The following is a 20703-nucleotide window of genomic DNA, read 5'->3' as shown; positions in this document are numbered from 1 at the left end:
TAGGACCCCAGGATCATGACCTGAGCTGAAGGCAGATGCGCAACCACTGAGCCACCCAGGTGTCCCACAGCTCAGTTTTGCGAACCACTCTCAGAAGTTAGAAGAGTAGTAGATAATGCTGATGTACTACATGGGACTGTATGCTCTTTGAACTCAGAGCCACCATTCCTGGTGATTTCAAAAAAAATTTTTAGGGCAGTTTTAGGTTTATAACAAAATTGGGAGGGAGGTACAGAGGTTTCTCATAGAGCACCTGCTCCCTCACACATAGTCTTCCCCATTATCGGCATCACTTTCCAGAATAGTACATTTTTTACTAAAGATGAACATTGGCCCATCATGATCACCCAGCATCCCCAGTGTACCATAAGGTTCATGATTGGGGTTGTACATGCAGTGGGTTTGGACAAACATGTAATAACACGTATCTACTATCATATTGTCACACAAATAGATTCACTGTCCTAGAAATCCCCTGTGGCCTGCCTCTTCATCTCCTCCACTCCTCAACCTAATGCTTTTGAAAAAACATTAAAAAAAAAAAAAAAGTCACACATGATAATGAAAAACAGAAAAAGAGCAGATTCAGGAAGTCATCCATGACCTTGACATTTTTAGAATCTGTTAACACTTTCTCCTATCTTTTCTATATGCACAGGCTTTGAACACATGGGCTTATAGTTTTATACTGTGTGGTCACAGCCATCCATGGTGCTTCTAGAACAGTATGAGAATGGCTTTCATGTTAACCACTCGTGAGTCAAATAATGTCTTATGTGCAGGAAATATAATGGTAAGCATTGTAATTAGTTTTCTTTGTTGCTGTAAACTCGATTCATTTTCCCGTGGGAATATAAGGAAAAATATGTTTATATATTCAGAGATACATACAGAATGCAGTGTAACACAAATAGGTACTGATTTTCCTTTTAAAAGTGTAATTTGTAATCCTTTTCATGGTCCACCGAGACTATTTTGTATTTTAATATATCTAATGCAATGTGCCCTTTTCACGGAGTCATTTTGTTTTGCAAAGATACAGACTTCAGTACTTTGTAGTAATATAAAGCAGAAAACTCAAGTCAGTAATCAGATGAATAATTATATATTCTCCCCTCTACTTAAATGTGTACAAGTAACACCAAATTTTTATGGTGTTAACTTGTAATAAGAAAAAAATATTCTGCCTCAAGATGCTCATGAAAACAGTCATTTTTCTTTTTTGGCAATGCCTTTTGGGTGGATACATATTACTGTCATCCTTTAAAAGAATTAAATACAAATTGGAAACTAAGTGAAGAGAAATAAAATGCCACAGAAATTTCAAAGGAAGATTTATAACTTGGATATTATGAACAACGTTACCAAACCTTATGATCTCTGTATCCATCAGTCTTTCTTTGTACAGTGTATTTCAGACATTTAAGATTAATAGAATTAAGACTGGTAAATTTCAGAAGGATCAACTCTGGAGATCCTCAGATAAGATGATATGACCAGGATGCATTACCATTAAATCTGTCACTAACTTAAAGATAATTAAGTAGATTCTACAAAATAAATTTTTTACCAGTATATTCCAGTGTGAAGGAGGGAGGAGGAAATGGAAACATAAGCAAGAAAGACTCCCTTGATCTTTCCAAGTAATATGGAATGCTTGCCGTAATTGTATCTAAACTGTACGTAGAAGACTGGAGTCAGGAGCTAATCACATGTTTGAAAATCCAGATAATCTGAAACTATGCCAATGATGAAAGAGATAGGGAGTCACTCGATGAAATTAGCAACACACACTGGAACTTCTATAAAATGCAGCAGTATAAAGGTGATTTTACATGGAGAACAGTATTCTAAAATTCAGAAAATAATTAACTCTTTGGAGGAGATACACAGTAAAATTGGGAAAAAGTTGGATTCAACCATATTTTTACAGGGCCATGTATTTGGAAATCAACTGTACTGATTTGTGGTGCTTGTTTAACTGTATTGATTGAGGAGCATGGCCAGTTGATTTGGAAAACGAGTTCAGAAGGGAATTAGTTTTCAGGAGTTTTTAACCGAATGAGATATTTTTAAATCCCTATAATACAATTCAGTCTTAACATTAATTTGTGTGTCTCATTTCAGCTTTACTATGTCCTTGGTGAGATCCAACCTTACAATTTGTAAATAGGCCCGACATGGCTATTATATGATTACGAGTCAATTTCAAGGATTGATTTTAGAGATGGATTTAGTAATATCTGTGACATTTGTGGAACATGGGGCATGTTAAGGAAGACGTTGAACATTTGGGACAGACTTCTGCTAAAGGCATAAGGAAGGCACAGGTCAGTACTAGTGTTCTAGGTATGGTGGTCGTGGCCAGCACATTTTTAATTTTTTTGGATAATATGTCCCATGTGTACAGTGTCACTAGCTTTGTGGCTTCAAGTCATTTTTTTCTGTGTCCTGTTGCCCATTAAGGTCAACAAGAGACTTGTTTGTAAAAATGCTAGTGTGGCTTCTAACTCAGGGTGACAGGGTAGGAAGCTTATGAGAAATGCCCCTCTGTTTTTCAGAGCTCATTTTTTAAAGTTGATTTGAATGTGCATCAGGAGCCAAAACAACTGTCTTGAGTCATAAGTAGGCTGAGGTTCCGTCCTTCTGTTCTTCTTTCATTTCTCTTCGATTAGCAAGACCTGTTTGAGCTATCTGGTCGAAATAGTTACTTTTCATCATGTTTTAGAAATATCTTTGTCCATTGCAGTGTCGAGTCAGAACACTCCTAGAGCATTCTAGATGAGCATTTTCCCTGAGGAGCGACCCACGTTATAGTCTGCAGAAAATGTTTCAGGCACCCCCACTTTAAATTAATAAAACATGGCTGTGGAATCACAGAAGGCCCAGCATTGGCTTGAACTCACAATGTCAACGGGTTGATTTTTGTTTCTTATGAAGTGGCCAATATGTGGTTTGGAGCTGTGATGATGGGAAATTTTGGTAACATTAGGAAACCATCCTTCTGCTTTGTAATAATCCAGGAATGTATAAATACTCAAAAGCCGAAAACAGTTTAATAATATGTCTGAAATCAAATAGTAAAAGGAGGATCCTGTCTCTTGCCTTGAGCTAGTTTTAATGAATGTACCCAGTGCTGATGAAAGTAAATTAACATGCAGAAACAGAACCAGGAGGAAGCTGTGAATCGGACATTGACAGTGTACCCCCAGATGACAGGTCCATAAAACCTAGACCCACAGCTGCACCTGGGTGGTACCTGTCCTCATTTAGGGAGACACCCTATACAGTCAGCCCTATAAAGGTATGTACTCGGCCATGTATTCATTCATGTGCAGATGTGAGAAGGGAAAAGCAAAACATTTCATTTGACCCTAAATATGTGTTGTTGTTGTTTTTCTTCTGATACTAAGGAAATCAGCACATTTTCACGGGCTCCTGGAAGTAGTGTGAGCACCTCAGGCAGCGTGCCCTCCCTTAGCTGTGCTGTTGCCACTGCCGTGGCCGCGTGAACACTGCCTACACCTCAGAGTACATGGGGTGCTTTCTTGCGGGGGCTCAGGGAGCGTGCCCAGCATCACTCACAGCGGCGGGTGGGAGCACGTATCCTGCACGGATGCCTTTCTGCTCTTCCTCAAGCGCATCCGACCCTGTAGTCCACTTCAGATGGAAACTTACAGTCATCCTGATGTACGTTTCTTGTTGGCAGTGGGCCATCTTCTGGAATGTCCAGGGCTCTTACAACGCCGTGTCTTGTAAGAATAAGCACACGCCTTATAAACCATATACTTCATTACTTATTTCGTTTTTAGTCATATTACTTACAACTCTGATGGAATCCATTCCATTTCTCATTTAGTTTTTTGCTATTGTTGTTGTTTTCCTAAAGATGCATAAATTTTTACTCCTAATTTGGACTCTTTGCCTCCAGGATAGCTTCTCAGATGTTGTTTGCTTGCTTCCTTCTTTCCCTCCCTCCCTTCTACTTATTCCTCCCTCCTGGGTTACTTCAAGCACTTCTTGGAACCCAGACATTCTCTTTTTCATATTTTCCTGAAATATATCTTCAAGTTATGTCATCAAGGAGACTGTGTAGGACATAAATTTTATGAAGCCAGAATATGTTTATGCTTTGCTCCTTCAGGCTTGATTAATAGTTTGACTGGGTTTGTATCACTTTTCCTAAGAACTCTGGGATATTTTATATGTTCTTTATAATACTCTTTATTTTATATAACCACACTCATATGTGAAATGTCTAAGGCCAATCTTAATCTCATTCACTTGTAGATAATCTACCCTGATTATATATTCTACTGTCTGTGAAGTTTATCTCATTCTTGGCATTTTGAAATTTCACAAGGATTTGAGTTATTCATTTATAGCACTTTTGACCTAAAACCATGTGTTTCTGACTTTATAGTTTTAAAAATAATGTATTCCTGTTTGTTTTCTTTCTTTATAAGCCTTACTGGTGTGATCTAAGGTTTTGATTGAGCAACAAAATCACTTATATCTCAAATTGTATCTATTTATCTTGTAGCTGTATGTTCTAGGAATTTCCTTACTTAGTCTTCCATTCTTCCAATGAATTATTTCCATCCTTATATTTTTATTTTGCAAGTACTCTTTCTGGGTTTATCATGATTTCCTTTTCACATAAATGTAATTTTTGTTAATAGATGCAAGACGATCTGAATACCGTTGAGGGCTAGGTCTGTGTGTGTGTGTGTGTGTGTGTGTGTGTGTGTGTGTGTGAGATTATCTTTCCTAAATCATCTGTTCCCTTTGAGATCAGCTTTATCTTTAATGTACAGAGCGTTTGTTTCGTTTTTTACCTTACCTTCTGCCTAACTTTTTCCTGAGTAGTGACCTGGGGTTTTCAGACAATGAGGTTGATTGTACAAAGTGGTTGGTGAGACTTTCTTCCCCTGTGGTTTTATGATGTTCCATTTTGCCATTGCTTTCCCCAGTGAACATGAAAGCCATCCAGGTATTCAGTCCAGATGAGCAATTTGTGGACGTAGAAGGTTTTGTTGGATTGAGCTTTTGAGGGTTGGATTTCATATTACAAAGTTCCTGAATGATAAAATAAGGATAGTCCTTACCCTGGGATACCAGAACTCAGCCTGGTTATTCATTTTCTCCTGGCACTCTTTCAACTTGGAAACTTAGGGAGCCCTTTAGTGCTTGTTTTGTGCAGGCATGAGGGAGGCAGCGTGACAAACTGCCTAGGAAATCTCCCTGCTAGCCAGCCTTCATAACCCAGCTCCTTCTACTCTCTGGCCTCTACTTCTTGTCCTCTGAGTCTGATTATCATTACATAATCAAACACGTGTTCTGGAAGATGGGTTGCACTGCTCAGTTTCTTACATGAAGAGTCTTGTTGGGGTTTCTTGTTCACAGATGAACTTCTTCTAATTTTCTTACCAATTCTGTGTTCCTTCTTGGAGGCTGTTGTTTTTAAATGGGTGTCTGGGAAGGAGGAAAGACTTCTGATTGTTCTCCACCCACAATGTTGAACCAGAAGATGCCAAGAGTTTATTTGTGCATAACTAAACTTACAGAAACATAACTCCGTGACCACATTTTCATACATGTAATACAGTTTGATGATTCAGATCTGAGACACACAACACAATTTGCACAATAAACCCACATTACATTAACTTTTTTTTCTTCTCCCATGAAGTGAAGAGATTGGATAAGCCATCTATAACATTCCTTCCGTACTAATGTTCTTTATCCTGCTACTGTAACATAGTATAAAGAAACATTTAAAACACTAAATGAAATATGCCCTTTTTGAAATTTGTTCACAAACAAAAACCTCCAGTTACTAAAGGTACTCTTTTCCTATGAAATGTTTCCATTTTATGTGACATTTACACTAATCACTTGTAACTTGACCTGATTTTATTAGAAATAAGTTTCATAAATAAAAATCTAGCCTAACTTCTGAAAGCACAGAATATAAAAATACCTTTTGTATAGATTTTAACAAAAATATTTTGATTTTGTAAGTATGAAAGTGTATCTCAAACACCTACTTCTTCAGCAGTTTTATTTTAAATCTCAATTGTTTTGTTTTCACTTTTTTTCTAGAATCATGGACATGGAAGCTGAGAGTCTGCCTAATGAACTAAGGCTGCAGAATGATGTCTTCTCTCTCTTTGAATAAGAGCAAAGAAAATACCTTCCAAGTAAGGACTCCTAGATTTTGGAGTTTGCATCCATCCTGCATTCATCACATTTATTTTACATCTGACCCCAACTGTTTGCCTAAATTAGATTGAAAATTAAGGAGCAAAGGATGCCCGCAGCAAAGGAATTGCACATTTTTGGAAGTTTGAGCAAAACAGCAGATGAAACATCAGCTGGGCATCGTGAGCTCGGACTCATTAAAGCAGGCTGGGAGTCACTAAGAGAAATAGGCCTAACCTGTGCAACAACAGTGAGGACTTAATTTGTGAGGTAGGTACAACGTAAAAGTAAGGTGTTTTATATTTCATTTCATCTCACTACTACTAGGAATTAGCCACTCAGCGTTTGGTATTTTTATGCCACTTGAGTCTAATCTTCCTGTATTCTTTTCTTTGTTCCCTTCTTTGAAAAGTCAGTGAACAAACAACAACCATGACCACAAAATGTTAGATCATTTGGTGTATGATGTCCTGGGCTCTGGCATTTTTAAAACTTAGATGTGTATTGTATTTTTATTTTAAGGAGACCTGCACATCCTTAGATACTCTTTACTACGTGCCCAGATTCATTGTTTTGGGGAATCTGCACAACCTTAAGCATTGAACCAAGTGCTTGAAGGAATAGAAGGATAAATACAATGTAGATTTTGCATTTTATGAGCTCAGAAGGCTACAAGAGAAGCTGGATGGTGAGGCATAGACTTCCCAGGGCCATATTCTTGTGCCAAGGAAACTAGAAGTGGAAGAGACATTCATACTACACAGGAGGTCTTCATGCAGTAGGTTACATCTGAAGTCAGTGTAAAGAACAGGCAATGTCTTGCTTGGCATGTGTTTCATACTTGTGCAAAGGCAGAACTTAGAACATGCTAGAAGAAGAGCAAATGCATCCATTTCAATGGAGCAAAAGGTGCATGATGTCAAGAGAAGGGAAATAATGCCAGAAAAGTAGACAGCAGACAGGTCTCAAAGAATATGAGTCCCATCAGGAGAGTTTTACAACTAATAAAGCATATAATAATGATTAATGAATAGTTTTTAATTATCAACATAGCATGGTCACAGCTGTGTTTCTGAAAGGTGAGTCTAGTGGTGGAGAATAAGAGGGACCTCAGAGCAGAGACTGTATATGAGGAGTGAGGAGGTTCTCACAGAAGTTTCACCAAAGTCCAGGCTGAAAATCAGAAAGGGATGAGTTTGAGAGCTAGTGTAGATAGTGCAAGCAGTATGACTTTAAGCAAAAAGCTAGAGAATTAATCATGGACACTTGATTTCTAAATCGCGGATCCTTAGTTTGGATAGAAGACATTGCTATAGTTTTCTCTCATGGTGTAACACATTACCACAAATCTGGGGGGCTTCAAACAATACCTATTATTAGCTAATAAACAACTGTTATTAGCTCACAATTCCCCAGGTCAGAAATCTAGCAACATCTTGCTGAATTCTCTGGTGAAGGCCTTAGAAAGCTGAAGTCAAAGGGTAGGCTCTGATCTTTAGGCTCTGGAAGAGACTCAGTCTCCAGGCTCATGCACATGCATGAAGAATCCAGCTTCTTGTAGGACAGAGGTCCTTGCTTTGTGGCTGGATATTTGGCAAGGACCACTCTCACTTGCCTTCAAAGGCACCCAGAAGTCATTGACACCTTCTCATGCTTGGCATATCTGTGACTTCCCCTTCTGGTGACAAACCAGAGAAAATGCCAGCTTATAAAGGACTCCATGTGACAGGATCAGACCCACTAGGATAACCTCCCTTTCCCTTAACTCAAAATGAAACGATCAGTAACTTTATTGACATCTTTCAGAAACCCTTTTGCCCTGCCCAGGATGTGAACTTTTACATCTGAGGTGTGGGGATCCGAGCAGGGACTCTTGCGTCGGGCCATTGTACAACTACAGCATCTCTCAAGGAATGACTCTGCCACAGGAGCAGCACATCTGTGCCTTTTTCTCCTTCACACCAGCTGTGTAATTGGTTGCCTTTTACATTTTAATTCAAGAAATAAAGGCAAAGGAAATGCACAGGTGAGGAGATAAAGAGCTGCAATAAGGCAAAAGTGCTCCTAAAATAGTACTTTCTTTGAAAAGTGTGGGGTAAGCACATATGCTGTGAGTTGGCGCAAAATCGAGCTTGTCAGGAGCTGGGAAGATATTCAGAAATGAAGGAATCTGTCACCACTCAGCTCATGCCAACAAAAACGTCAGACCACATCAGCAAGGAGGATATGAATTGGGTTGCAGTAATGTGATAAAAATAGAGAATTGTAAATGTAGATGATTTCAAAACTGGCCAGATCTACAACCTGAGAATTACAGTGCTTATTTTATGGCCACAGGATGAAAAAAGGCAGTCATTTGAAATTTATAACAGTTGCAAGTGTAGAGTTCTGACTTTTTGTGTGTATGTGGCTATTACAGAGCCTTCTGTCTTCTAGAGATGGATGGAATCCCATAGACTGTTTACCTCCATCTGTCTGTATCTGTGCGGACTCTGCGGCAGAAGCACTGCACTTCACAGAATCTTCATTTTGCCTTTTAATCTCTTGCTGCTCACATTAAGAGAAATTGCTGAAGTGAATTCTATGATGGGGAATCAATTTGGCTCCATATTTAGCAGAGTAAAAGGAGTAGAGTCAGAAATGGAATTGACAGCGAATGGAAATAGATTTTCTAATGGGACTTGTTCTTTCAGATTTTTTTTTGACTTAAATATTATAATACCACATTGCAGTCATGACTTATGATATTGGAGCCAATGCTGTAAAGACTGTTGTCTGTCAGGACAGTCAATGGGACTCCCCAGTGACATCAAGACAAATTAGGAAGTACATATTCTTTGTTTATAATTTATCTGTATTCTCTCCCTCACCTTTCTCTCTCTTCACATATTTTGCTATCTCTTTTTTAATAACTATCATTTAATTGTTTAGGTTTTCTAGGTGTTTAAAAATGCTCATAGTATCTTACACCTTTGTCCCACATTTAAATGAAATATGTTATAGTTTTTCTTCTGATCAACACGATAATATTTATTTTCAACATATTCCTTCTGAGGCTCAGGTGTTGCATGGCAGGCTATGGCTTTTATGAGAACTGGTTATCGTAATTTCAGACGTACCGCCTCTAATACAACCAGCATGCTTCAAATCAGTGCAGGGTGTTAAAAATTCCAGTTATGATATTAACACTAGACCTGTATGTAACTACAGAACTATAACTTATATTTTTAAACTTAAGTTACTGGAAACTAAGTATGTATAAGGACTGATAGACTAGAAACGTCATGTAAACTTGAAAGAGACTTTTGGGAAGTATGAATTTTTTTACATGGGAGACAAATTTCACAAATAATATACAATGGAGTTAACTCTCTTGTGAAATAACATGTAGTTTCATGGTCTACTCTCTTTAATATGGGAATGTGGTACAATTAAAAGAAATATATCACATTTTAAATTCATTGTATCTGCTGGTCTCAAATATTTTAGGTATTAAATATTTAATTGAGTTAGTGAAGAAACAAAGTATTTAAATATAGATATTTTATCATAATATCTAAGTAACTCAAAGATGATGGCATACCAATGACATTTGTTAGATATTGTAAACATAGCACTATACAACATTTCTTAGTTGTTGTGAGTTTGGATTTGGAACAAGATCACAACGTTAAAGTTGAACTCTTTCCCATTCTGTGTTTCACATTTTGTTCTTGGCCCAAGGGAAAATCACTTTGGAATGCAGTCGGAGTTTTACTTGTGGGAATGGGAAAGATGTGTGTAGGGTTATTGGCCTACATTTTCCCAAAGGAAACTTTAAAACCCTAAATGTAGCCTCCAGCTAATGGTCGTCTTAGTTTTCTAGAACTAAAGCACAGATGAATTGTGAACCCAAGAAGTCTATCTTCATGCCCAAAGAGAAGCTGGCTCAGAGCTTTGGAATGCCCTGGAATCCATGCTTGGATGCCTTTGGTTGGTAGAAAGAACAGAGAAGTGAGACGGAAAGGGGAAATTCTAGCCCCTGTAACAGCCAGTATGAAATGACAAGTCAACGGTTAAATACTGCTTCAGAAAGGATTTTACCCCCAGAGAAAAATTAAATCTCTTCCTTCTCCACATGTCCTAGAAGAGCAAAGTCCCATGCATCATTTCCCAATTCCAGAGTTTCTTTTTTCTTAAAGTGAAGATGAAATGTGTGTTTGTAGAGATGAGGCTTCAATTATGCTTTTACTGTGGCTGAGAGGGACCCATAAATAGTGACCTCAGAGCACAGAGGACAAGTAGTATTTGGACCCCAGAGATATGAGCAGTCTTGGCCATCTTGGTGATGATCAGCACCACAGGAGACTGGACAGAGCCCAGGATTTGTTTCTATCCTGAAAACATGACAGCAGCTGAGACATAAACAGAGAGATTTAGGCATATTCACAGACTTGCAACCAAACAGCTCTACTATGTGTAAATAGGAAAGCAGGACCTTAGAAATTCCTGGGCATGATCACCCTCACACACAAGTCATTATAATGAGTAATACGACATCACATTTGTGATTTGAACATCAGTTTGACTCCAGTGATTGTAGATGACTGACATGTTTGCATTTTGGTCTCTCAGTTTGGTCTTAAAATTTCCAAAGCATCCCACTCAAGAGTGAACTATGGGGTATGATGAATGTCTCATAAAATATGCTTCAAGTCCTTATAATTACTAGCATGCATTGTAAGAGAGAGAACAGTATTTTTAAATAAGAAGTGTTTAAAATACAATCCTTGAAAGATACTTTGTAACCTGAATGTTTGGTAGTATACAGGTTGATTATATAGCATCACTGTTTATGGATTTAAAATGAAGCTGAGAGGGTACCTGAGTGGCTCAGTTGGTCAAGCATCTGACTCTTGATCACAGTTCAGGTCTTGTCTCAGGATTGTAAATAAATCATGGGGTTACAAGGAACATCATAGAGAATATAGTCAATTGTACTGTAATGGTGTGGTTTGGTGATAAATGATAGCTATGCTTGTGGTGAGCATAGCATAATAAAGAGAGTTGTCAGATCACTCTGTTGTACACCTAAAACTAATGTAACATTGTATGTTGTGAAATCTATATCCATTATTAAAAAAAAAAAAAAAAGGACACAATGACAGAGTTGTCATCAAGTGCCCCAAGGGCAGTTGGGCTGCAGTAAGCCACCAGAAGAACTCACTGCCTTTTTTCTGTAATCAGTAAGCAAGTGAGATCTAATGAAATCCCAAGAGAAATTTGAAGCCACCAAAATCTCTTATTTTGAGAGAGAACTCTTTCTTTTTCATAGATTTATGTCAGCTTACAGTATAATATTTATGAATATATCAGCCTGATTTTTACTACTGTGACTTTAAAGTTAGTGTGTCCTCTGTTTTGTATTTTTCCACTCCTAAGATGTTCTTTTAATTTTGAAAATAAAACAAATGGTGATATCCAAAAGGGAGCATTTCTCAAGGGTAAGGGTCATCCAGACATCATGTGTTCACATAGAGACTGGAGAACACTGACAACCATTTCCATAGGGAGGTGTTTCTTTGCACAGCATCCTCATCATTTCCATATACCTTGGACCAAGTAATTCAGTTAGAACATCGTAGTCTTACCTGACCCTCTCATAAGTGGTCATTGTAAGTATTTGCACCATATTTATTGCATGAATCCTGGAATGTCCTCATGGAAAGAGGCTGTCTGTTATTTTTTGGTCTTTATGCCAAATTCCTGGGCACACAGCAGCCTCTCTGCAAACACTTGTCAATCAAATTAGGCTTCAACCATGGGAACACAGAAATAAAACTCAGTCCAATTCACTGGAGACTCCTTGGAAACCCGAGAAAGAACACCAAAATCTTAGCACAACGGAAGACTCAAAGAGTGGCCCAGAATGATCCTGCTCCAAATTGTACAGAACTTTAGAGAAGTCTCAGATACACTTTTCATTGACAAACACCCTGGGAAAAATATGTATGCACCTTTTAATATTTAGCTAAAGGAATATTTGTTAATTTATTCTAATCTGATTGCTCAGGTTGATCCAGGATAGCCAAGGAAATGACCAGGAATAAGATTAAACTTGGACTTTTATACTTTTTACATCGAAGAAACAGAATTTATATCAGTATTTTTTATTAAATTAGTCTGTGATTTCCATATGATAAATAGTATTTGAAATTGGAATTATTCATGTCTAAGTATTTATCTTACTATCTTTATAATAGATTTTTTTCCTTCAAGGCCATGCATGCAAATGTTGTTTTACTAATTAAAAGGAGATGGTCTATCTTTTTAATTCTGTTGAGAAGAGGAAAAAAAAAAAACCCTTAAATTTAGAATCCTTAACAATCTTTTCTTGGTCATAAATTCTGGGATGAATATACAGCTTTTATTTATGAAAAAGAAATAGTCAAGATTATTTGTCTCACATTATCCTTGTGATAATGAAAAATTATCCTGAATTTCATAATCCTGAAAAAAATTATGTATTAGAATATAAAGAGGATAGAGTGTGAATAGAAGGATAGTTTTAAAATTGCATAAGGAAAATGAAAGAGTCAAGAACAGAAACATCAGCCACCCACATTAAAATCCTATAGAAGGCTTTTTGGAAATGCAGATTTCCAGGGCATAACCCTGGATATTGTGATTTAGAGAGACTGAACTAGAGCCTAACAATCTATATTTTTTATTTAAATTCCAGTTAACATAAAATGTTGTATTAGTTTCAGGTGTGCAATATAGTGTGATTCAACCCCTCCATACATTACCTGGTGCTCATTATGGCAAGTGCACATAAAAGCTAAATTGCATTTTATAATGCCCTGATGGCTGAAGAAAGTAGACCTATGGGCCAGATGTAACTCTACCACCAGCAGCACGAGTGCCACTTTCACCTTCTGAAAGCCAAGCTCAGGAGTAGAGCTCATCCCAGGCAGTGTCCACCATGCCCCAGGCTTCAAGCGCTACCTAAATGTGGATGTCCCCCATGTACTTTCTCTGTGTCCCTCACATCTCCTTATGTGTCCCTCACATCTGCACTTGGGTGTCTCAGTGGCACCTGGAATTTGAACATGACTAAATGAACCAGTATTGACCTCAAGGGAGTCCCTGACTGTCGCCCTTCCTACCGTCCACATTGCATCCATCTGCCAATGTTTCCTTTTAAATACCTCTCACACCATGCTATACCATGTCCATGAGTGTATCACAAATTGCTGTCAAGTCTTTCCTGGGAGTAACTTACTGAGGATACCACTGATCAATCCTTTTTCTTTTCTTTTTCTTTTTTAAGATTTTATTTCTTTATTCATGAGAGGCAGAGACACAGGCAGAGGGAGAAGCAGGCTCCATGCAGGGAGCCTGACATGGGACTCAATCCTGGGTCTCCAGGATCACACCCCGGGCTGAAGGCGGCACTAAACCGCTGAACCACTTGGGCTGCCCTCAATCCTTTTTCAATACAGCAGAAACAGTTATCTGTAAAGAGGTGATTAGGCCCCACCTTGATCCCCTGTCACCTGGAGAATTCCTTAATCTTTACCATTGTTCCTACCAGTTCTGGTTCCAAGTTATTGCTCCAGGCTTACTGGTTACTGGTGTTCTGGTCTTTCTTCCTGAACAACAACACAGAGTTTTTTCAGTTTCTTGAGCAGACGCTGCTTCCTCTGGCCAAACCCCTTTGTACATAAACACTGTTCCTTCCCCTGCAATCTTCTTCCTTCTCTCCTCCTCCTTCTCCAAGATTAGTTGTTTATGTACTCATGAGATCTTCATTCTAAGGTCACGTTCCCATAAAGTACTTCCTGAACTCGTAGATTCAGTCATGAGGCTACATGCTTTAGGTCAACACTGCTTAGTTTCCTTTTTTGCTACTTATCACAGTCCATAACTTTTTTTTTTTTGTATATTATTGTTATTTTCCTTAGCATTGGTCCTGATTACTATTAACCTATAGTGCTAGGAATTATTTATAGGGAAAGATATTATATGAAGGCATTAATAAATAGGCAAATTAGTATGTTGGAGGATATTAAATATTAATCTAAAGAGGAGAGTTTTTATTTTATTCTGGAAGTGAAGTTTGCATATGTGTATTTTGTTTTGTTTTATTTTTTAACAAGGTAGATCATGATACGGAGTTAACTCTAGGCAGAGAAGACATTAACTTTTGGTGACAGACCTTTGGAGGACCTAGAGCAGAGGCTGGTGGGTGTTAAGAAAGTATAAACAGAATCTAATGTAAGATAGAACCACAGCAAGGGCTGAGGGGAGGCAAGGGGGCACAGATTTCAGTGAAGTGGTAAGGTTCAATCTCTAGGACTTGATGCATATGTGGATTCATGGGGAGAGGAAAAAGGTGAAATATGAGTCAGAATGGCTTTTCAGAGTCTAGCTGGATATATAGAAAAGCAGATGGCACCATAACTCAAATTAGGAAAGTCTTAAGTAACCCCAAGACTGGTAATTCTAATTTTCTGTCATAATCATAGCTAAAGAGATGGATCCTGCTATACCTCATAAACACCATTAATTGCATCTCATTCAATTAAAAAATACTCCAAAGTGGTCAAAACCAGTATGTCATGAACTGGTAACAAATCGTATTAGTACATTGTCCAAGTGTAAGGGGAGTGGTTTCATGTAAAGCAGACTACATAGAGATTTGTAATATTGGAGTTATTTTTTCCTTACGTTCATTTTTATATTTGTAAAATGATAGTAACAATCTTTAGGCAAAATCTTAAGTCTTACAATGTCTTCAGATATTTTCTGCTTTCAAATTCTCTGTGAATGAACCAGATAAATGTAGTAGAGTTGATCTTAGAACTTAAATTATATCAGTTACTATAAAGGAACTTTACAGTATCCATGCATCATTTTCTTTTTAGGATACCAGGTAAGCTTGACCCATTTTGGTTTTGCAGATGTGATGCTTTTAGGCATTAAGAATCTAGAACAGGATGAGACACCTGGGTGGCTCAGTCAGTTGAGTGTCTGACTCTTGGTTTTGGCTCAGGTCATGATCTTGGAGTTCTGAAATCAAGCCTCCAGTCAGGCTCCGCACTCAGTGGAGAGTCAGCCTGAGAGTCTCCCTGCTCCTTCCACCTCTCTTTCTATAAAAATGAATGTATAAATCTTTTTTAAAAAATACAGAAGTAGAGATTTTATTCAATTAACTACTAAATAACTAGAAAAGATAGCAAGGACAGGCAAACAACATAAACAATGAGATGTCAGAATGGAGTATCAATGTTCGTTTGTCCAAAGTCTACACCTTTTCTATCCAGTTTTGCATTATTCAAGATTAAATAAAATTTAAAAATCAGTTCCTCGGTTGTACTAGCCACCTTTCAAATGTGCTTCCATCTCAGAAAGTGCAATTATAAAATATTTCCATCACTGTAGAAATTCCTGTTGGAAGCCACTGGAAGGGTTCTGCAGTGTCCTACTCCAATAGCCGGCATGTTTGGAACTAATATTATTAGAAGGAGCAATTGATTTCTTCCTGTCAACTTCCTCAACTGAAGAGTTCTTTTAAGGACACTTTGCTTTTTCCCTTGATTTAATAATGTGAATTGGACTAAATTGTATTGTAGCTCAAGTGAGTATGCATACCAGCAGAGTAAATGATGTGTTTCCCAGCACCGAGAGTGGTGTTGAGATCCTCTAGGAGACAGGGCAGCTGACAGTGAGAAGGTCAACGTTGCCTGCTGCCTGGGTTTTCCGCTGTCAATGTCAATGCATCTGAAAGGTTCTTGCCAAGATGTATTGTGCTGCGTTTTAAATAACCAATGTTCACGTTTCCCTGTGATTTCAGAGGTTGAGCAGAAGGAGAGGAATGATGGATAAATAAATCTTACTAGCTCCCAAAGGGCAGTGTATGTGCGGTCACTTTTCTTACTGGTTTTAACTCGTTTATTCAATTAGGTTTATTGGGCTTACCTCACCCTCAGACAATTAGTGGTAACTTACAGAAACATTTACAATGGCCTAGGGAAAATAGAGGTAATTAGAATAAAGGAAAGTAAGGTTAGGATAATAAACGCACGCATGAGCTAACTGCTTGCTTGCAGAAGCCATCCTGTTGAATGCTGGTTTTGAAGCAGGAACTAAGGGTGACCCAAGAAGCACAGCTTGCATGTCCTCAAAACACTTCTCCGCGGATATTACAATCCCCCACCTACCTTTCATGATCACTGCACAAATATGATGTCAGCTACTGCTAAGAAAGTGGTTTGCAGCATTGCAGGTTTATACTGAAAGGCCAGGCCGCGTGACTTCCCGACTGACACACGGGGCCGAGTGCGCACATTCTTCAGAAAACTAATGAGGCCGATTACAGAAACACGATTTTAAATAGACGTCCATCGGCAGCCCGTCAGAGCGCCAACTGAAGAATCATCCTCAAACAGTCTTCGTATGGAAGAAACTGTCCATTGTAATGGAATAACTTTATAACTTATTTCCCAGTTACCTGCGTTTATGTCATACAGTCACTTCTACTTTTCCCCAGTGATATGCATATGCCCAGCTGTGTATAGATAATTATAACTGTTTTCCTATATTTAAGATAAGTGTATTCTGAAACAGCTGGAGTTAAAAGTGCAGCTTGTGGCGAAGGCTCAGAGCACAGCCACCCACTAGGGGATTTAGCCTACCCTTGACCTTGTCAGCGCAGTGTTGCAAGTGACCTAGTCGCCAGCAGCCCACAGGAGATGTAGGGATGCTGTTACTTGATCTCTTCCTATACCTTATCTCTCAATGTCATTTACATACCAGTCTGGGCTCCTCTTTCAAACAAAGCAATCGCTGGGATAATTTGGGTCAAATTTTATTTTTCCCGTTAACTAGGTAATTACCTTCTCTCTGTTATAAGTAGGCAGCCAAGGGTAGACACTCAACTCTAGAACTAATAGGTTGCAGACAACCTACTTGAAGGCCTCCCCTTTCAGTCTAGAGATCATCAGCCTCCAAGTAAGCCAAAGACTGCCTGGAGGTAAATTAAAAACAGGAACTCATTTGCTGTTTTGCAAAATCTAAAGTGACAGTGGGGGGCCCAAGAAGTTACATTTACATTAAAATACGACTTTTTCTTCCTCACAAGATTATTTGTAACTCGCTAGCTTAAGTTATAAAACCACATGATTTAAAACTTCAAGCATATAACTTTCTAAACATGTAAATTAAAACTAGGAATTTCTTCTTAGGAAAGGGGATCACTGCATGTGATATATATATCAGCAAATTGGCTGGTAAATGTAATAAAAAGTCCTACATCATTTTAACATCCAGGAATGCTGCTTTAAAGGGCATCTAAGATAAAATGACTGACTCAGAAAAGAAGTACGCCATATGTTGGAGTTACAGAATGTCATTTCAGGGATCAAGAGTGAGTTTTAAGTAAGTATGATTTTTCCGGCCATAGTGATGTTTTCCGAGGAACGGTGATATTTAAAAATGTAATTGTGGTTTAATCCACCAGCACTATCTTTCTCCCACTTTGTTAGAAGTATCTGTTTCTATTGAAGTCAGATTGTCCAGTTTTGGACTAATTTATTAGCGTTGAGCAGACATGACTGACCTTTGTCACTCATTTGAGAACCTAAAGTCATAATTTAAATATGTTTTTAAGATGCTGGGTGAAACCAGGGACTTTGTAAATGCAATTACAAACCCCTAAAATTAGAAAACAGTTAAAATAGAAACATATTTTTCTAACTTGTAAGCTATAGTTTGCAAGCTAATCATAATAAATTTTATATATGTAAATAATACATTTTATTTTGTAGTGCAAACAACTGCCAGTAAATTCTGGTCAAAAGGATTTCATACGTATTTTAATTTATGACACTTTATCTGAGATCTTTCAGCATGGATTTCACCAAAATTACATTAATTTTATGAGGTGAAATAATTTTCAATTTCATTTTGTACTATATCAAGAGCTGATGCTTATGTCTGCTCTGGCACTGATTGCTTCATGCCTTTGAGCAAATAACTTTTGGTCTTGGTTTTGTCTGGGAAATGAGCTGCTTGACCTAAAGGATCTCTAAAGTCCTTTGGCTCCTAAAATTTCTGTATTTCTAAATGATAGAATTCAGCCCTTAAGATAATCGCCATTAGGACTTAACAAAATTGACAGTAATTTCTCCATTTATTAAGTGCAAAATACTACACTCAAAACTTTCAGAATTCTAGTGGGGCAGAGAGAAGCACAAACAAATGCATCCAGAGAAAAGTGAATTATAAAACTTATTTCTGTCAGAGTATCCCACAGGCAGTGATGTACAGGCAGAGGAGAGGGAAAGGTGGATTCCTTTTTGGAAGAGGTACAGATTGTTTGGGACTAAGTGTTGAGAGGCCTTGAAGGCTGACTTAAGAGTTGTACTGTCAGCCCATCCCCATGACTTCACAAAAACCATATCATGGTTGTTAGCATGATGGGATAAAATGTAGAGCCCTATGCTTTAGGAAGAGGGTCTCAACAGAATTATTTAGATTGAATTGTGCCTGAGAATGATTGGGATGTTTCTGATGGAGATATGGAGGCAGAAATTCAGAGCCACAGGGGAAGTCTGCCCAAGCTCCATTTTGTTGACTTCTTTCCAATGACCTACTCATTTTCTGTGATGATTTTTCCCCTATTTCTTTGACTCTTCCATCTCAATTTTCTTTTCAAGATGTACTTCCTTACAAATTCCTATAAATAGTGTTTTCACCAAAATAGTGTTCTCAGCTACATTTGCTGACAAATATTACATATTTTCCTAGTAATGGAAACTTTCTCCCAAATCCCCACAGTTCCCATGTAGACACCACTGATTGGATAACTCCCAAAGTTCTAGCTCTGTCATGAAACCCTCCAACTTACTCATCCTTATAGCCTAGAAACTGTTAGACTTCTCTGGTTTTACCAAGGGCCCCTTAAAATAAAGATTCTCAAAAACCAGTGTATTGTTTCCTTCAAATCTGTACCTTCCACATCCTCTCCTGGATTAAAAGCACCACCATCTACATAATGGATCAAGTCCCAAGCTTGCCTATAGCTTCTGTCTTCCCCCTTATGTTTAATAAATTGATGTTTAATCACATTCTAAGTCCTAAAGATTCAATCTGCTTATTATTTCTGCAAGCCATCTCTGCATTGCACCAGCTGCCAGTTTTAAAATTTTAATTATCATAACACACTACAAAGTATGTCTTACCTGTGTAAGGTAAGACACAGGTATATCTTTAAACTATTCCCACACCAAATCATACTCCAGACTACTATTGGAGTGAGAAGCAAAAAGAAATCTGTTGCATAAATCCCTTTGTTCAGTTCTTTCAGTGGTCCCTTATTAACTTTCAGATAATATCCTACTTCTTTAGCATAATTGGAGGGGAAATTTTATAATCCTGCCCCTGGTAACCTGTAAATTTCCACCTTATCCTACTGTGCCCTCCATGTTTTGGTGTTTTGGTCATTCTTTTTGTTTATTTGTTTGTTTGTTTGTTCTTTAAGATTTATCTATTCATTTTAAAGCAAGAAAGAGAAAGAGAGAGCAAGCATGCACAGGGAGGGGCAAGGGAGAGCAAAAGAGAAACCTTAGCAGACTCCATGCTGAGCCCATAGCCAATGTGTGGCTCAGTCTCATGACCCTGAGATCATGATCTGAACCAAAACCAAGAGTCAGGCACCTAACTGACTATGCCACCGAGGGGCACCTCTGGTCATTCTTAATGACCTGCAGTTTCCCTCTCTACCTGTCTATGCTAATTCTCAAATCTGTTCTTAAATCTTACTTCTCTGGATAGCTTTCTTAGGTATACAAACATCTATTCTTACACTACTGTTCCATACGCATGTCTCTTTCAAGCATTTACACTGGTGTTTATCATTGTGTATTTATTTGCATTTACCTCTTCTTTTCTCTTACACCCTGAAATTCTTCTCTACCTAGAATGTACACTAATATGGAGCACCTTCTTGATTCTCAGTTAATAGTTATGGATGGATAAACACAGAAATAAGGAATAATCCAGAGAGTAATAGTAAATCCTAGACAAGTGCTGTTAGAAAGTATATGGAGCAAGATGGGAACATTGAGGCAGAGTCACAGCTGGCTCCTCATACCTTGAAAGAGAGCATCACAAGACTGGAAGCTTGCATCTCTTTGGGGCTAGAGGGTGTTTAGTGGTGCTAAACATGCTCCAGGAAGAGTACTATGTTTGAACAGATGAATATGAATTCTTGCCTCAGTAGAATGCATTGTAGTCATTTGAGTCACAGCCCCATGAGGATGTCCAGGAGGCAGTCTGGAAGAAAAGTCTGAGACTGAGACAGGAGGGCAAGTCCCTGCCCTGGAGATGTAGTTGTAGCCTGGAGGTGGGTGATACTGCCAAGAGTTTAGAGAGAAAGATGATGACCGATTATAAATCCTGAATCAACATCAACATTAAGGGGCAGAAGGGGATGGAAGAGGAAGTGCAATCAAA

The 20703-nt window shown here is 38.2% G+C and overlaps 1 long non-coding RNA gene across 11 annotated transcripts in view; it reads left to right on the top strand.

The window, feature by feature from the left end:
• LOC144308023 (uncharacterized) overlaps positions 1–20703 on the top strand; it is a 405010-nt gene that overhangs the window by 223434 nt on the left and 160873 nt on the right. For 6 of the 11 annotated variants that reach the window (XR_013374673.1, XR_013374666.1, XR_013374665.1 and 3 more), the window contains 3 exons: positions 659–793; positions 2128–2330; positions 6106–6474. This is a non-coding gene — a long non-coding RNA (uncharacterized LOC144308023). The remainder of the gene's footprint in view (positions 1–658; positions 794–2127; positions 2331–6105; positions 6475–20703) is intronic. The other 5 variants (XR_013374668.1, XR_013374674.1, XR_013374667.1 and 2 more) reach the window with 4 other exon arrangements.

The sequence above is a fragment of the Canis aureus genome, chromosome X, assembly GCF_053574225.1.
Source record: "Canis aureus isolate CA01 chromosome X, VMU_Caureus_v.1.0, whole genome shotgun sequence".
NCBI lineage: Eukaryota > Metazoa > Chordata > Mammalia > Carnivora > Canidae > Canis > Canis aureus.
This window is presented reverse-complemented; position numbering and strand designations above follow the sequence as displayed.